This window comes from Triticum dicoccoides, chromosome 7B, assembly GCF_002162155.2.
Source record: "Triticum dicoccoides isolate Atlit2015 ecotype Zavitan chromosome 7B, WEW_v2.0, whole genome shotgun sequence".
NCBI lineage: Eukaryota > Viridiplantae > Streptophyta > Magnoliopsida > Poales > Poaceae > Triticum > Triticum dicoccoides.
In genome coordinates this window covers 45,597,563-45,615,659 of record NC_041393.1, presented here as the reverse complement: position 1 = coordinate 45,615,659, position 18,097 = coordinate 45,597,563, and positions in this window count along the sequence as shown.

Genomic DNA, 18,097 nt, shown 5'->3' with positions numbered 1-18,097 from the left:
GGATCTCTAATCCAACATCTAGCACCGAAGACTTTGAAATAACTCACATTGGGTTTCTTGTCAGTGAGGAGTTCATAGGCCGTCTTCTTGAAGAATTTGTGAAGATATACTCTATTGATGATGTGGCACGCAGTATCAATTGCATCAATCCAAAAACGATGAGGCGTTTTGTATTCATCAAGCATAGTGCGAGCCATCTCAACAAGAGTTCTGTTCTTGCGCTCCACGACGCCATTTTGCTGAGGAGTATAAGGAGCAGATAACTCATGAGTAATACCAAGTTCATCAAGATAGTCATCAAGACCGGAATTCTTGAACTCAGTTCCATTGTCACTTCTGATGTGCTTGATCTTCACACCAAAGTTGGTTGAAGCCCTCTAGGAAAATTGTTTGAAGACTTCCTGCACTTCATGTTTGTAAGTAACAATGTGTACCCATGTGTATCGAGAGTAATCATCAACAATGACAAAACCATATAGAGATGCAGCATTAGAGAATGATGAGTAATGATTTGGTCCGAAGAGGTCCATGTGAAGCAATTCGAATGGACGAGTAGTGGTCATGATAGTCTTCGCTGGATGCTTGGCCTTGGTCATTTTTCCAGCTTCACAGGCTCCGCATAAATGATCCTTGAGGAATTTGACATTCTCAATGCCAATGACATGCTTCTTCTTCGCAAGCGTGTGCAAATTCCTCATGCCTGCGTGACCAAGTCGTCGATGCCATAGCCAGCCTTCTGAAGCTTTTGCAAGTAGACACACGGCTGGTTGTGGTCCTGTAGAGAAATCAACAATATACAAATCTCCTCTCCTAAAGCCTTCGAAGACTTTGGAATTGTCAGCTTCCATCATCACAACACAGCGATACTTGCCAAAGACAACAACCATGATCACAAAGCATTGAGACTGACATGAGATTGTATCCTAAGGACTCAACAAGCATGACTTTGTCCATGTGTTTATCCTTAGAGATCGCAACCTTACCAAGACCCAATACCTGACTTTTGCCTTTGTCAGCAAAGATGATATGCTTCAGATGTGACGGTGTTAAAGGAGCATCCATCAAGAGATTCTTGTCACCAGTCATGTGATTTGTACATCCACTATCGAGGACCCATTCAGTGGTTTTGGGTTGATCATCCTGCAGATGAATTAGTGTAACTTACAATCTCATATGCTTCATCAGTGAAGAATATGATATCAAGTTCATCAGATGAATTTCATCAAGCGGTAAATAGATATAGCAGTAGGAGGACGTGTGAAATGAAAGTTCATTTCATCATGGTTAGCCTGCGTCCTTTCAGGCAGTTTTGTCAGGTCCCCAGCAAATTCTTCAGACGTTAAGGCACGTCTGGAGACCTGACCCTGCAGAAGAGATTAGTTCTTTTTCTTCACCACCCACATCTGAAGGGGTGGCAAAGAGTTCATCACTCTGCGAGCACCATATGAGAATGGTGGCATAGAAGCCAAACCATTTCGTTTCACATAAGAGGGGTTAGGGTAAGCATATGAATAAGCAACGAAATTCTTCGAGGACTTATGAACATAATGATTTGAAGAATAATGTGCATATTCGTAGCCCTTAGCTCTACCCTGCGAAACAGAGTTGTTAGCACGATGATAATCATATGAGGACTTTGATACATTTGAGGAATTTGATCCACGTGAGGAATTTGGTCCATATGAGGACTTGGGTCCATATGAAGAATTAGGTCCATATGAAGAGTTTGTTCTGGGGTTCCTATTCTTCACAGATGGTGTCATGAGGACATTCACCTGAAGACTTTCAACATAACTTTTGGGAACCCAGATTTTCTTCATAGGGGAAGCGTTCCTGCAGTTAGTCCCAACATATCTAGCAAATACTTCACCATTCTGATTTTTGAACAGTTTATAGTTGGAGTCAAATGACTAATCAGAAGAATGAGGAGATTCACATGTAAAGCCAGATAACAAGGATGGATCAACTGGAGGTCCCTTTGCAGCAACCCATGAGGTTTTGGGGTACTGCTCAGGCTTCCAATATGTTCCATCAGCATTAAGTTTCCTCTCAAAGGCAATACCCTCTTTCCTAGGATTTCTATTGAGGATTTGCTTTTTGAGCACATCACAAAGAATCTGATGCCCTTTGAGGCTTTTGTACATGCCTGTCGTGTACAGTTCCTTCAGCCCTGCATCATCAGTGATACTAGCAATGTCCTCAGATGAGGAATTAGTGATAGCAGAGGCAGGTGAAGAATTTGTAACAGTTGAAGCATTTGAACATTCAGGGGAAGAATTAGCAGATTCACGTTCAATGCACTTTAAGCATGGAGGAACAAATTCTTCCTAAGAAGTGTTGATTTGTTGAGCAAGTAATGAATCGCGCTCCTTCTGGAGATCTTCATAACTCACTCTTAGCTTCTCAAGATCTTGCTTTCTTTGAAGAAATTCATAAGAAAGTTTCTCATGATCAGATAAGAGAGTGTTATGATGACTTTGAAGGTTATCAAACCTAGACTGAAGTCTCTGAAGATTTTCAGTCAGGGCTTTAGTGCGATCCATTTCTTCACCCAACATGTCATCACTCTTATCTAGCATGTTTTGAACCTTTTCAAAAGCCCTTTGTTGTTTTACAGCAATCTTTGCAAGTTTAGAGTAGCTGGGCTTGAGATTCTCATCAGATTCATTTTCACTAGATTCAGAGGAGGTGTATTTGAGTACCTTTGCACCTTTTGCCATGTAGCAATAGGTGGGAGCGTAGTCATCATTATCTTCATCGAGCTTGTCGGTGGAGTCAGTTTCTTCAGTGTTGAAGATGGACTTGCTAACGAAAGCAGTAGCGAAGGCCAGACTCGCCACACCAGATTTGGATTCTTCAGACGCCTCCTCTTCCTCATTTTCCTCAGATTCAGCTTCAGAGTCCATTTCCTTGCCAATGAATGCCCGAGCCTTCTTGGAGCTGCTCTTCTTGTGAGATGAAGACTTCGAGGATTTTGATGACGAAGATTTTGACGATTTCTTCTTCTTCTTCGCATCATCAGAACTGTAATCTTGTATTTCTTCTTCTTCAATTCCTTTTCCCACTGAGGACAATCTTGAATATAATGACCAGGTTTCTTGCATTTGTGGCACAGCCTTCTCTTATAGTCACTTGATGAGGAATCACTACTTCTTGAGGATTTTCCAAAGTGACCACGTCTTGAGAACTTCTAGAATTTCTTCACGAGCAGTGCTAGCTCCTGGCTCAATTCTTCAGGATCACCAAGGCTACTACCAGAGTCCTCACATTCAGACTCAGACACAACCTTGGCCTTCAGGGCACGTGGTTTTCCATAGCTCGAACCATAGAGATCTCTCTTTTCAGCAAACTGGAACTCATGAGTATTTAGCCTTTCGAGGATATCGGCAGGATCAAGAGACTTGTAGTCAGCCTGTTCTTGTATCATCAGACCCAGAGTATCAAATGAGGAATCAAGCGATCTCAACAGTTTCTTCACCACCTCATGGTCAGTGATGTCAGTGGCACCGAGGGCTTGAAGCTCATTTGAGATGTCAGTGAGGCGATCAAAGGTTTGTTGGACATTTTCATTGTCGAGTCTTTTGAAGCAGTTGAAGAGATTCGAAGAACATCAACTCGAGAGTCACGCTGAGTTGAGACTCCTTCATTCACTTTGGATAGCCTATCCCAGATAAGCTTAGCAGTTTCCAAAGCACTCACTCTTCCATACTGTCCTTTACTCAGATGGCCACATATGATATTCTTCGCTTGAGAATCGAGTTGCTTGAATCTCTCCACATCGATAGCGTTCAGTGAGGGTGAGACAGAGGGAACACCATTTTCCACAACATACCAGAGATCGTTGTCAATTGCCTCGAGATGCATTCGCATCTTGTTTTTCCAGTAGGGGTAGTCCGTTCCATCGAAGGTAGGACACCCAGCCGAGACCTTGATCATACCTGCGGTCGACATAACTAAAACTCCAGGCGGTTAAACCAAAATCACACAGAACAAGGGAGTACCTTGCTATGATACCAATTGAAAGTGCGTTATGTCGACTAGAAGGGGGGTGAATAGGCGATTTTTATGAACTCTTCACTGAGGAATTTGCCGGTGAGGAAATTCCTTAGCGAAGAACTATTAGCAGCGGAATAAGTACTCAGAAGTAAGCATACTAGAATACAAGCATGGTCATCATGATGAAATGAAGACTAGCACAGAGTACAGAAAGCGTAATCACAGGATAACACAAGATGAAGACAAACAGACTAAAGAAATTGAACTGAGGAAATTGAGAAAGTCTTCAGTCAAAGTCTTCAAACACAGATATGAACAAACACTCAACACAGTAATGAGGAAATGAAAGGGTTGAGGAAATAGAACCAGTAGGTTGGTGAAGACAATGATTTGGTAGACCAGTTCCAACTGTTGTCTCAGTTGTACGTCTGGTTGGAGCGGCTGAGTATTTAAACTCGAGGACACACAGTCCCGGACACCCAGTCTCTGAGCACGTAGCTCAGGACACCTAGTCCTCACCGTATTCTCCTTGAACTAAGGTCACGCAGACCTCGTCCAATCACTCGTGGTAAGTCTTCAGTAGACTTCCAAACCTTCACAGACTTGGTCACTCGGCGATCCACAATTCCTCTTGGATGCTCTAGACCTTGACGCCTAACCGTCTGGAAGAAGCAAAGTGTTCAAAGGTGACAAGCGTCGGATCCACGCAGGATCAATTTCTTCAGTGATGCTCAATCACTTTGGGGTTTGTAGGTGTTTGGGTTAGGGATTTTCCTCACTTGATGATTTTCGCTCAAAGTCCTCGGAGGATGGGTTGCTCTCAAATGACAAGTGTCAAGTTCTCTCGGAGCAGCCAACCAGCTAGTGGTTGTAGGGGGCGGCTATTTATAGCCTAGGGAGCAGCCCGACATGATAAGACATAAATGCCCCTCAATGATATGACCGTTAGGTGGATAAGATATTTTGGGACAGCTGGCGCGCAGCACAGCAACGGTCGGAAATTTGACTCTCAAATTCCTCAGGGCTATCATGTTCCTCACTGTGTAGGTAATTCGCACTGACGAATTCCTAACTCCTCAGTCAGAACAAATTCATCAGCGACCAGAAGAACTTCGTCTCTGTCACTGAAGAAAGTGACTGAACTGTATGAGATTTCCAAAGGCTTCACTCAAAGGGATTGGTAGGTGAAGGATTTTGAGTTGAGCATCACATGGAAATTTTCCTTAGTATTTCCTCGACCCCCTTTAACAGTACAGTGTTTCCTATGACTCAAGAAAGAGAAAATAAAACTACAAAAACAAAAGTCTTCACGCTTCATGTTCCACAAATGAATACCAAGTCTTCAAGGTCACACCAATTTCTTCACTTTCAAAGTCTTCAGAAAGTCTTCAGAATATCAAAGTCTTCAGTTGAAGAACTTCATTTTTAGGGGTCGACTTTCTCTGTAAATATCAAACTCCTCATAGACTTATAGACCTGTGTACACTCACAAACGCATTAGTCGCTTAACCTATAAGTCTTCAATACACCAAAATCACTGAGGGGCACTAGATGCACTTACACATCAACATATATTTGGCACACAAACAATTCATCATCATAAGATTTAGGGAAAAGAGTTGGGTCGTGTGAACCGGGTTTGAAGCCTTTATTCATGAGGAATTCCTTCAAAGTATCATACCACGCCCGAGGGGCTTGCTTGAGGCCATAAAGGGCCTTTTTGAGTTTGAAGACTTTGTCGGGATTCTTTGGATCTTCAAAACCTGGGGGTTGAGCAACATATACTTCTTCCTCAAGCTTACCATTGAGGAATGCACTTTTCACATCCATTTGATATAAAGTGATATCATGATGGTTAGCGTAAGCAAGTAATATGCGAATAGCCTCAAGTCTAGCAACAGGTGCAAAAGTTTCATCAAAGTCAATACCCTCAACCTGTGTGTAGCCTTGAGCTACAAGACGTGCCTTATTCCTCACCACAAGGCCATTTTCATCTTGCTTATTGTGGTAGATCCATTTTGTGCCAATGATATTGTGCTTGTGAGGATCTGGACGTTTGACCAGTTCCCAGACATTGTTGAGCTCGAACTGATGTAATTCTTCTTGCATAGCTTGAATCCACTCAGGCTCTAGAAATGCTTCATCTACCTTAGTGGGCTCTGTGATAGAGACAAAAGCAAAGTGCCCACAAAAGTTATATAAATGTGAATCCTTTGAGCGAGTGAGAGGACCTGGTGCTCTAATGTCATCGATGATCTTCTTGACTTGCACTTCGTTTGCAATGCGAGGATGAGTGGGTTGTCTTCGAGGAATTTGATCAGCATTTCCTTCAGGAGCATTTTCTTCAGCACCATTTTCTTCAGGTGCGCCAGCTTGATGTTCATCACGTTCTGGAAAGAATTCTTCAATAGATTCTTCAGTAGGAATGACATCCTCAGTAGCCTTGAACTTGATAGAATCCTCAGGTGTTGGTTCATCTATCATAGAAGGTAGGTGCTCTCTTTGCGAGCCATTAGTTTCATCAAACCGCACATCTGCAGTTTCAACAACCTTGTGAAGAACGATGTTGAATACTCTGTAGGTGTGCGAGTCCTTTCCGTAACCAAGCATAAAACCCTCATGTGCTTTCGGTGCAAATTTAGAATTGTGATGTGGGTCTCTAATCCAACATTTAGCACCGAAGACTTTGAAGTAACTTACATTGGGTTTCTTGTCAGTGAGTAGTTCATAGGCAGTCTTCTTGAAGAATTTGTGAAGATATACTATGTTGATGATGTGGCAAGCGGTATCAATTGCGTCAATCCAGAACCGACGAGGTGTCTTGTATTCATCAAGCATAGTGCGAGCCATTTCAGCGAGGGTTCTGTTCTTGCGCTCCACGACGCCATTCTGCTGAGGAGTATAAGGAGCAGATAACTCATGAGTAATACTAAGTTCATCAAGATAGCCATCAAGACCGGAATTCTTGAACTCAGTCCCATTGTCACTTCTGATGTGTTTGATCTTCACACCAAAGTTGGTTGAAGCCCTCGAGGAAAATCGTTTGAAGACTTCCTGCACCTCATGTTTGTTAGTGACAATGTGCACCCATGTGTAACGAGAGTAATCATCAATGATAACAAAGCCATATATATATGCATCATTTGTAACAGCAGAATAATGATTAGGACCAAAGAGATCCATGTGAAGCAATTCAAATGGTCGAGTGGTAGTCATGATAGTTTTTGCTGGATGCTTGGCCTTGGTCATCTTTCCAGCTTCACAGGCTCCGCATAAGTGATCCTTGAGGAATTTAACATTCTCAATGCCAATGACATGCTTCTTCTTTGCAAGCGTGTGCAAATTCCTCATGCCAGCATGACCAAGTCGTCGATGCCATAGCCAGCCTTCTGAAGCTTTTGCAAGTAAGCACACGGCCGGTTGTGGTCCTGTAGAGAAATCAACAATGTACAAGTCTCCTCTCCTAATGCCTTCGAAGACTTTGGAATTGTCAGCTTCCATGATCACAACGCAACGATATTTTCCAAAGACAACAACCATATCAAGATCACAAAGCATTGAGACAGACATGAGGTTATATCCTAAGGACTCGACAAGCATGACTTTGTCCATGTGTCGATCCTTTGAGATTGCAACCTTACCTAGACCCAATACCTGACTATTTCCTTTGTCAGCGAAGATGATATGCTTCAGATGTGACGGTGATAAAGGAGTTTCCATCAAGAGATTCTTGTCACCAATCATGTGATTTGTACATCCACTATCGAGGACCCACTCGTTTGCATTGGGTTGATCATCTTGCAGATGAATTAGTGCAACTTACGAACTCATATACTTCATCAGTGAAGAATATGACATCAATGTCATTAGATCAATTTCTTCAAGCAACAACACAGATAAATGAGTATGAGGACGTGTGAAATGAAAGTTCATTTCATCATGATTAGCCTGCATCCTTTCAGGCACTTTCAGGTCTCCAGCAAATTTTTCAGACATTTTGTGCACGTCTGGAGACCTGACCCTGCATAAGAGATTAGTTCTTTTTCTTCACCACCCACATCTGAAGGGGTGGCAAAGAATTCATCACTCTACGTGCACCATATGAGAAAGGCGGCATAGAAGCCAGTCCGCTTTGTTTCACATAAGAGGGGTTAGGGTAAGCATATGAATAAGCAGAGAAATTCTTCGAGGACTTATGAACATAATGATTTGAGGAATCATGCTCATATTCATAGCCCTTAGCTCTACCCTGCGAAACAGAAGGGTTAGCACGATGATGGTCATATGAGGATTTTGATCCTTTTGAGGAATTGGATCCATATGAAGACTTAGGTCCATATGAAGAATTGGATCTGGGGTTCCTGTTCTTCACTGGTGGTGTCATGAGGGCATTCACCTGAAGACTTTCAAGATAAATTTTGGGAACCCAGATTTCTTCATAGGGGAACCGTTCCTGCAGTTAGTGCCAACATATCTAGCAAATACCTCACCATTCTGATTCTTGAACAGTTTATAGTTGGAGTCAAGTGACTCATGAGAAGAATGAGGAGATTCACATGTAAAGCCAGATAAATTGGATGGATCAACTAGAGATCCCTTTGCAGCAACCCATGAGGTTTTGGGGTACTGCTCAGGCTTCCAATATGTTCCATCAGCATTGAGTTTCCTCTCAAAGGCAATACCCTCTTTCCTAGGGTTCTTGTTGAGGATCTGCTTTTTAAGCACATCACAAAGAGTCTGATGCCCTTTGAGGCTTTTGTACATGCATGTCATGTACAATTCCTTCAGCCCTGCATCATCAGTGATATTAGCAATGTCCTTAGATGAGGAATTAGTGATAACAGAGATAGATGAAGAATTTGTAACATTAGAAGCATTTGAACATTCAGGTGAAGAATTAGCATATTCACGTTCAATGCACTTTAGACATGGCGGATCAAATTCTTCCTGAGTAGCGCTGATTTGTTGAGCTAGTAATGAATCATGCTCCTTCTGAAGACCTTCATAACTCACTCTTAGCTTCTCAAGATCTTGCTTTCTTTGAAGAAATTCATAAGAAAGCTTCTCGTGATCAGATAAGAGAGTGTTATGATGACTTTGAAGATTGTCAAACTTAGACTGAAGTCTCTGAAGATTTTCAGTTAAGTTTTTAGTGCAATCCATTTCTTCACCCAACATATCATCACTTTTGTCTAGCATGTTTTGAAGCTTTTCAATAGCCTTTTGTTGTTTCATAGAAATTTTAGCAAGTTTAGAGTAGCTAGGCTTAAGATTTTCATTAGATTCATCCTCACTTGATTGAGAGGAGGGGTATTTAGTTACCTTGGCACCCTTTTCCATGAAGCAATAGGTGGGAGCGTAGTCATCATTGCCTTCATCAGCATTGTTGGTGTTGCCATTTTCTTCAGAGTTGAAGATAGACTTGCCGACGAACGCGGTAGCAAGAGCCAGGCTTGCCACACTAGACTCGGACTCCTTGGATGCCTCCTCTTCCTCGTGATCCTCAGATTCAGCCTCAGAATCCATTTCCTTGCCTATGAATGCCCGAGCCTTCTTGGAGCTTCTCTTCTTTTGAGATGAAGACTTCGAGGATTTTGATGATGAAGACTTTGAAGATTTCTTCTTCTTCTTGGCATCATCAGAACTGTAATCCTTGTATTTCTTCTTCTTCAATTCCTTATCCCATTAAGGACAATCTTGAATGTAATGACCAGGTTTCTTGCATTTGTGACATAGCCTCTTCTTGTAGTCATTGGATGAGGAATCATTGCTCCTTGAGGATTTTCCAAAGCGACCACGTCTTGAGAACTTCTGAAATTTCTTCACGAGTAGTGCTAGTTCCTGGCTCAGTTCTTCAGGATCACCAAGGCTGCTAGTGGAGTCCTCTTCTTCAGACTCAAAGACTGCCTTGGCCTTCAAAGCACGTGGTTTACCATAGCTCGAACCATAGAGATCTCTCTTCTCAGCAAGCTGGAACTCATGAGTGTTTAGCCTCTCGAGGATATCAGCAGGATCAAGTGACTTGTAATCAGCACGCTCTTGAATCATCAGTGCCAAAGTGTCAAATAAAGAATCGAGCGATCTCAGCAATTTCTTCACCACCTCATGGTTGGTGATATTAGTGGCGCCAAGCGCTTGAAGCTCATTTGAGATATCAGTGAGGCGATCGAAGGTTTGCTGAACATTTTCATTGTCGAGTCTTTTGAAGCAGTTGAAGAGAATGCGAAGGACGTCAACACGAGAGTCACGTTGAGTTGAGACTCCTTCATTTACTTTGGAGAGCCTATCCTAGATAAGCTTAGCAGTTTCCAAAGCACACACTCTACCATATTGCCCTTTGCTCAGATGGCCACATATGATATTCTTCGCTTGAGAATCGAGTTGCTTGAATCTCTTCACATCAGTAGCATTCAGGGAAGGTGTGACTGAGGGAACAACATTTTCCACAACATACCAGAGATCATTGTCAATTGCCTCAAGATGCATTCGCATCTTATTCTTCCAGTAGGGGTAGTCCGTTCCATTGAAGGTAGGACACCCAGCAGAGACCTTGATCATACCTACGGTCGACATAACTAAAACTCCAGGCGGTTAAACAAAAATCACACAGAACAAGGGAGTACCTTGCTCTGATACCAATTGAAAGTGCGTTATATCGACTAGAGGGGGGTGAATAGGCGATTTTTATGAATTCTTCACTGAGGAATTTGCTGGTGAGGAAATTCCTAAATGAAGAACTACTTGTAGCGGAATAAGTACTCAAAAGTAAACATAGCAGAACACAAGCATAGTCATCATGATGAAATGAAGACAAGAACAGAGTACATGAAGCGTAAACACCTGATAACACAAGATGAAGACGGACAGACTGAAGAAATTGAACCTAGGAAATTGAGAAAGTCTTCAGTCAAAGTCTTCAAACAGATATGAACGAGCACACAACAACCGAGATGAGGAAATTAAAGAGTTGAGGAAATAGAACCAGTAAGCTCGGTGAAGACAATGATTTGGTAGACCAGTTCCAACTGTTGTCTCAGTTGTACATCTGGTTGGAGCGGATGAGTATTTAAACTCGAGGACACCCAGTCCCGGACACACGGTCCTCACCGTATTCTCCTTGAGCTAAGGTCACACAGACCTCGCCCAATGACTCGTGGTAAGTCTTCAGGTGACTTCCGAACCTTCACAAACTCGGTCACTCGGCGATCCACAATTCCTCTTGGATGCTCTAGACCTTGACGCCTAACCGTCTGGGAGAAGCACAGTCTTCAAAGGAAACAAGCGTCGGATCCATGCAGGATCAACCTCTTCAGTGACGCTCAATCACTTTGGGGTTTGTAGGTTTGGGGTTTGGGTTTTCCTCACTTGATGATTTTCGCTCAAAGTCCTCGGAGGATGGGTTGCTCTCAAATGACAAGTGTCAGTTTCTCTCGGAGCAGCCAACCAGCTAGTGGTTGTAGGGGGCGGCTATTTATAGCCTAGGGAGCAGCCCGACATGATAAGACATAAATGTCCTTGTCTGATATGACCGTTAGGTGGGTAGATATTTTGGGACAGCTGGCGTGTAGCACATCAACGGTCGGAATATTTGACTCTCAAATACCGTAGGGCTATCATGTTCCTCACTGTGTAGGCAATCTGCACTGGCGAATTCCTAACTCCTCAGTCAGAACAAATTCCTCAGAGACCAGAACAACTTCGTCTCTGGCACTGAAGAATATGACTGGACTATGCGAGATTTCCAATGGCTTCACTCGAAAGGATTGGTAGGTGTAGGACTTTGAGTTGAGCATCACATGGAAAATTTTCCTTAGTATTTCCTCGACCCCCTTTAGCAGTACGGTGTTTCATATGACTCAAGAAAGAGAAAATGAAACTATAAAACAAAAGTCTTCACGCTTCATGTTCCTCGAATGAATACCAAGTCTTCAAGGTCACACCAATTTCTTCACTTTCAAAGTCTTCAGAAAGTCTTCAGAAATCCAAAGTCTTCAGTTGAAGAACTTCATTTTTAGGGGTCGACTTTCTCTATAAATATCAAACTCCTCATAGACTTATAGACCTGTGTACACTCACAAACGCATCAGTCCCTTAACCTATAAGTCTTCAATACACCAAAATCACTAAGGGGCACTAGATGCACTTACAACTAGTGCAAGTTCTCTCAACAATAATAACATAACTGGATCATATAACTATCCCTCAACATGCAAAAAAGAGTCACTCTAAAGTCACTAATAGCGGAGAACAAACGAAGAGATTATGGTAGGGTACGAAACCACCTCAAAGTTATTCTTTCTGATCGATCTATTCAAGAGTTCGTACTAGAATAACACCTTAAGACACAAATCAACCAAAACCCTAATGTCACCTAGATGCTCCAATGTCACCTCAAGTATCCGTGGGCATGATTATATGGTATGCATCACACAATCTCATATTCATCTATTCAACCAACACAAAGAACTTCAAAGAGTGCCCCAAAGTTTCTACCGAAGAGTCAAGACGAAAACGTGTGCCAACCCCTATGCGTAAGTTCACAATGTTACAAAACCCGCAAGTTGATCACCAAAACATACATCAAGTAGATCACGTGAATATCCCATTGTCACCACAGATAAGCACATGCAAGACATACATCAAGTGTTCTCAAATCTATAAAGACTCAATCCGATAAGATAACTTCAAAGGGAAAACTCAATTCATTACAAGAGAATAGAGGGGGAGAAACATCATAGGATCCAACTATAATAGCAAAGCTCGCGATACATCAAGATCATACCATCTCAAGAACACGAGAGACAGAGAGATCAAACACATAGCTACTAGTAAATACCCTCAGCCCGAGGGTGAACTACCCCCTCCTCATCGTGGAGAGCGCCGGGATGATGAAGATGGCCACCGGTGATGGATTCCTCCTCCGGCAGGGTGCCAGAACAGGCTCCCGAGAGGTTTTTGGTGGCTACAAAGGCTTGCAGCGGAGGAACTCCTGATCTAGGTTATTTTCTAGAGGTTTCTGTATTTATAGGAATTTTTGGCGTAGGTCTCACGTCAGGGGGGTCTTCGGGCTATCCACGAGGCAGGGGGCGTGCCCAGGGGGGTGGGTGTGCCCCCACCCTCGTGGGCAGACCGGGACTCTCTTGGCCCAACTCTTTCACTCCAGGGGCTTCTTTTGGTCCACAAAAAATCATCAAAAATTGGCACGTCAATTGGACTCCGTTTAGTATTCCTTTTCTGTATAACTCAAAAACAAGGAGAAAACAGAAACTGGCACTGGGCTCTAGGTTAATAGGTTAGTTCCAAAAATCATATAAAATAGCATATAAATGCATATAAAACATCCTAGATGGATAATATAATAGCATGGAACAATCAAAAATTATAGATACGTTGGAGACATATCTAGCATCCCCAAGCTGAATTCCTGCTCATCCTCGAGCAGGTAGATGATAAAAACAGAATTTTTGATGTGGAATGCTACCTAACATAATTCTCAATGTAATTCTCTTTATTGTGGCATGAATGTTCAAATCCATAAGAGTCAAGATAAAAGTTTAATATTGACATAAAAATAGCAATACTTCCAGCATACTAACAAAGTAATCACGTCTTATCAAAATAACATAGCCAAAGAAAGCTTATCCCTACAAAATCATATAGTTAGGCCATGCTTCATTTTCGTCACACAAAATGCTCCCATCATGCACAACCCCGGTTTCAGCCAAGCAATTGGTTCATACTTTTTAACGCGCTTTAGACTTTTCAACCCTCACGCAATACATGAGCATAAGCCCTGGATATAACACTATGGGTGGAGTAGAGTATGATGATAGGGATTGTGTGAGAAGACAAAAAAGGAGAAAGTCTTATATTGACGTGGATAATCAACGGCCTATGGAGATGCCCATCAATTGATGTCAATACGAGGAGTAGGGATTGCCATGCAACGGATGCACTAGAGCTATAAATGTATGAAAGCTCAACAAAAGAAATTAAGTGGGTGTGCATCCAACTTGCTTGCTCATGAATACCTAGGGCATTTTGAGGAAGCCCATCATTGGAATATACAAGCCAAGTTCTATAATGAAAAATTCCCACTAGTATATGAAAGCGACAACATAGGAGACTCTCTATCACGAAGATCATGGTGCTACTTTGAAGCACAAGTGTGGTAAAAGGATAGTAACATTGTCCCTTCTCTCTTTTTCTCTCATATTTTTTCTTTCTCTCTTTTTTTGGTGGGATTCTTTTGCCTCTTTTTTTGGGCTTCTTTGACCTCTTTTATTTTTCATAAAGTCCGGAGTCTCATCCCGACTTGTGGGGGAATCATAGTCTCCATCATCCTTTCCTCACATGGGACAATGCTCTAATAATGCAAATCATCACACTTCTATTTATTTACAACTCAAGAATTACAACTCAATACTTAGGACAAGATATGACTCTATGTGAATGCCTCCGGCGGTGTACCGAGATATGCAATGAAACAAGAGCGACATGTATGAAAGAATTATAAAGGTGGCTTTGCCATAAATACGATGTCAACTACATGATCATGCAAAAGCAATATGACAATGATGGAGCGTGTCATAATAAACGGAATGGTGGAAAGTTGCATGGCAATATATCTCGGAATGGCTATGGAAATGCCATAATAGGTAGGTATGGTGGCTGTTTTGAGGAAGATATAAGGAGGTTTATGTGTGATAGAGCGTATCGTATCACGGGGTTTGGATGCATCGGCGAAGTTTGCATCAACTCTCAAGGTGGGAAAGGGCAATGCACGGTACCGTAGAGGCTAGCAAATTGCAGAAGGGTAAGAGTGCTTATAATCCATGGACTCACATTAGTCATAAAGAACTCATATACTTATTGCAAAATTTTAATAGCCCTCGAAGCAAAGTACTACTACGCATGGTCCTAGGGGAAGGGTTGGTAGGAGTTAACCATCGCGTGATCCCGACCTCCACTCATAAGGAAGGCAATCAAAGAACACCCCATGCTTCAAATTTGTCACATAACGTTCACCATATGTGAATGCTACGGGACTTGCCAACTTTAACACAAGTATTTCTCAATTTCATAATTACCCAACTAGCATGGCTCTAACATTACCACCTTTATATCTCAAAACAATTATCAAGTATCAAATTTATCATAGTGTTCGATGCACTTTATATGAAAGTTTTTATTATATCCCTCTTGGATGCCTATCATATTAGGACTGAATTCATAACCAAAGAAAATTACCATGATGTTCTAAAGACTCTCAAAATAATATAAGTGAAGCATGAGAGTTCATCTATTTCTTCAAAATAAAACCACCGTCGTGCCCCAAAAGATATAAGTGAAGCACTAGAGCAAATGACAAACTACTCCGAAAGATATAAGTAAAGATCAATGAGTAGTCGAATAATTATGCAACTATGTGAAGACTCTATAACATTTAAGAATTTCAGATCTTGGTATTTTATTGAAACATAAATCAAAACAAAAGAAAATAAAATGACGCTCCAAGCAAAACACATATCATGTGGTGAATAAAAATATAGCTCCAAGTAAAGTTACCGATGAACGAAGACGAAAGAGGGGATGCCATCCGGGGCATCCCCAAGATTAGGCTCTTGGTTATCCTTGAATATTACCTTGGGGTGACTTTGGTATCCCCAAGCTTAGGCTTTTGCCACTCCTTATTTCATAGTCCATCAATACTTTACCCAAAATTTGAAAACTTCACTACACAAAACTCAACAGAAAACTCATAAGCTCCGTTAGTATAAGAAAATAAATCACCACTTAGGTACTGTTGTGAACTCATTCTAAATTCATATTTGTGTAATACCTACTGTATTCCAACTTCTCTATGGTTCATACCCTCCGATATTACTCATAGATTCATCAAAATAAGCAAACAACACAATGAAAACAGAATATGTCGGAAACAGAACAGTCTGTAGTAATCTGTATCATTCGAATACTTATGTAACTCCAAAAATTCTGAACTAAATTGTTGAACATGAGGAATTTGTCTATTAATCATATTCAAAAAGAATCAACCTAAAATCACTCTCCAGTAAAAAATGGCAGCTAATCTCGTGAGCGCAAAAGTATCTGTTTTCTATAGCAAGATGACATAGACTTCACCCAAGTCTTCCCAAAGGTCCTACTTGGCACAAACACTAATTGAAACATAAAACCACATCTAAACAGAGGCTAGATGAATTATTTATTACTAAACAGGAGAAAAAAGCACAGAACAAAAATAAAATTGGGTTGCCTCCCAACAAGCGGTAAAGTTTAACGCCCCTAGCTAGGCATGATGATTTCAAATGATGCTCACATGAAAGATAACAATTGAAACATGAAGGGAGCATCATGAAGAATATGACTAGCACATTTAAGTCTAACCTACTTCCTATGCATAGGGATTTTGTGAGCAAACAACTTATGGGAACAATAATCAACTAGCATAGGAAGGCAAAACAAGCATAGCTTCAAGATTTTCAACACATAGAGAGGAAACTTGATATTATTGCAATTCCTACAAGCATATGTTCCTCCTTCATAATAATTTTCAGTAGCATCATGAATGAATTCAACAATATAAACATCACATAAATCATTCTTTTCATGATCTACAAGCATAGAATTTTTATTACTCTCCACATAAGCAAAATTCTTCTCATTCGGAATAGTGGGAGTATCATATGAGACTCAAATACTGTAAATTGTTTCCATATTAAAAGAGTAATGTTCAGAAAAAGGGTAATCATAATCATGAAAAGTTTTATAAATATAATCATCACTACTTTTTATAACATAAGTTTCATCACAATAATCATCATAAGTAGCAACTTTGTTCTCATCATAATCAATTGAAACCTCTTCCAAAATAGTGGATTCATCACTAAATAAAGTCATGACCTCTCCAAATCCACTTTCATAAATATTATAAGATCAACACCCTTCAAAATAGTGGGATCATTACTTCCTAAAGTTGACATTCTTCCAAACCCACTTTCATCAATATAACCATCATAAATAGGAGGCATGCTATCATCATAATAAATTTGCTCATCGAAACTTGGAGGCTAAAAATATCATCTTCATCAAACATAGCAACCCCAAGCTTGGGACAAACATTAACTGCACAAAATATATTCTCAAACATGTCATTCTCATCAAACATGGCATCCCTAAGCTTGGGCCTTTTCATATCATAAGCATAATCACTCTCATCATTAATAGTATGGATAGCACCAATAGTATAGCAATTATCATCATCATAATGAGTAATAGGAGCAACATCATTTGGGAGGGATACCTTTCTACCTTTGCTTCTCCGTCTTTTCTTTTTCTTCTTCACATCATGTGTGGGTTTAACCCTATTTTTTGAGCTCCTTATTAATGATATTGGTTTAATAGAGAGTTCCTCCTCATTACCTGATTCATCATAAGAAATAATAGGAGAATATTGGGAAGTATCTTACCTTTAATTAGTATTCTCTTCATCTTCTATTTGTTTTGTTTTCTTTATGTAATTGGCAATATAAGGATTTTCAATGCAATTCACCGCACAATACAAAAAAAATCTTCTAGATCAAAATCAAGAACTTTATCAAGGACAAATTCTGGTATATCCTTAGTTATACGTTTCATTTCTTCATAACCCAAAAGCAAACTAAGTTCATTATGATGTGCAAGGGAAATCAAGTCATCACAGTTTTTGGACACGATACGATCATGAAACAATTTGCATTGGGGATTTAAATGATCATGTTCATTGCAAAGTTCACAAGGATGGCAAAGAAATTTTAAATTTTCAGCACAAGCATCTGGCCTTTCTTGCAACCATTTAGTTTCTAAATACTTATGCCTCTTGCAAAATCTATCTTCCCTATTTGATGTGTACTTGCAAACTCTATGCACTCCACAATAGTTGACATGCTTATAAGAGACATTTTCATCATGACTAGTGCAATCATCATTAGTACTATGGATATTCAAAGAGTTCATACTAACAACATTGCAATCATGCTCATCATTCAAAGATTTAGTGCCAAACATTTTATAGACTTCTTCTTCTTCTAGCACTTGAGCA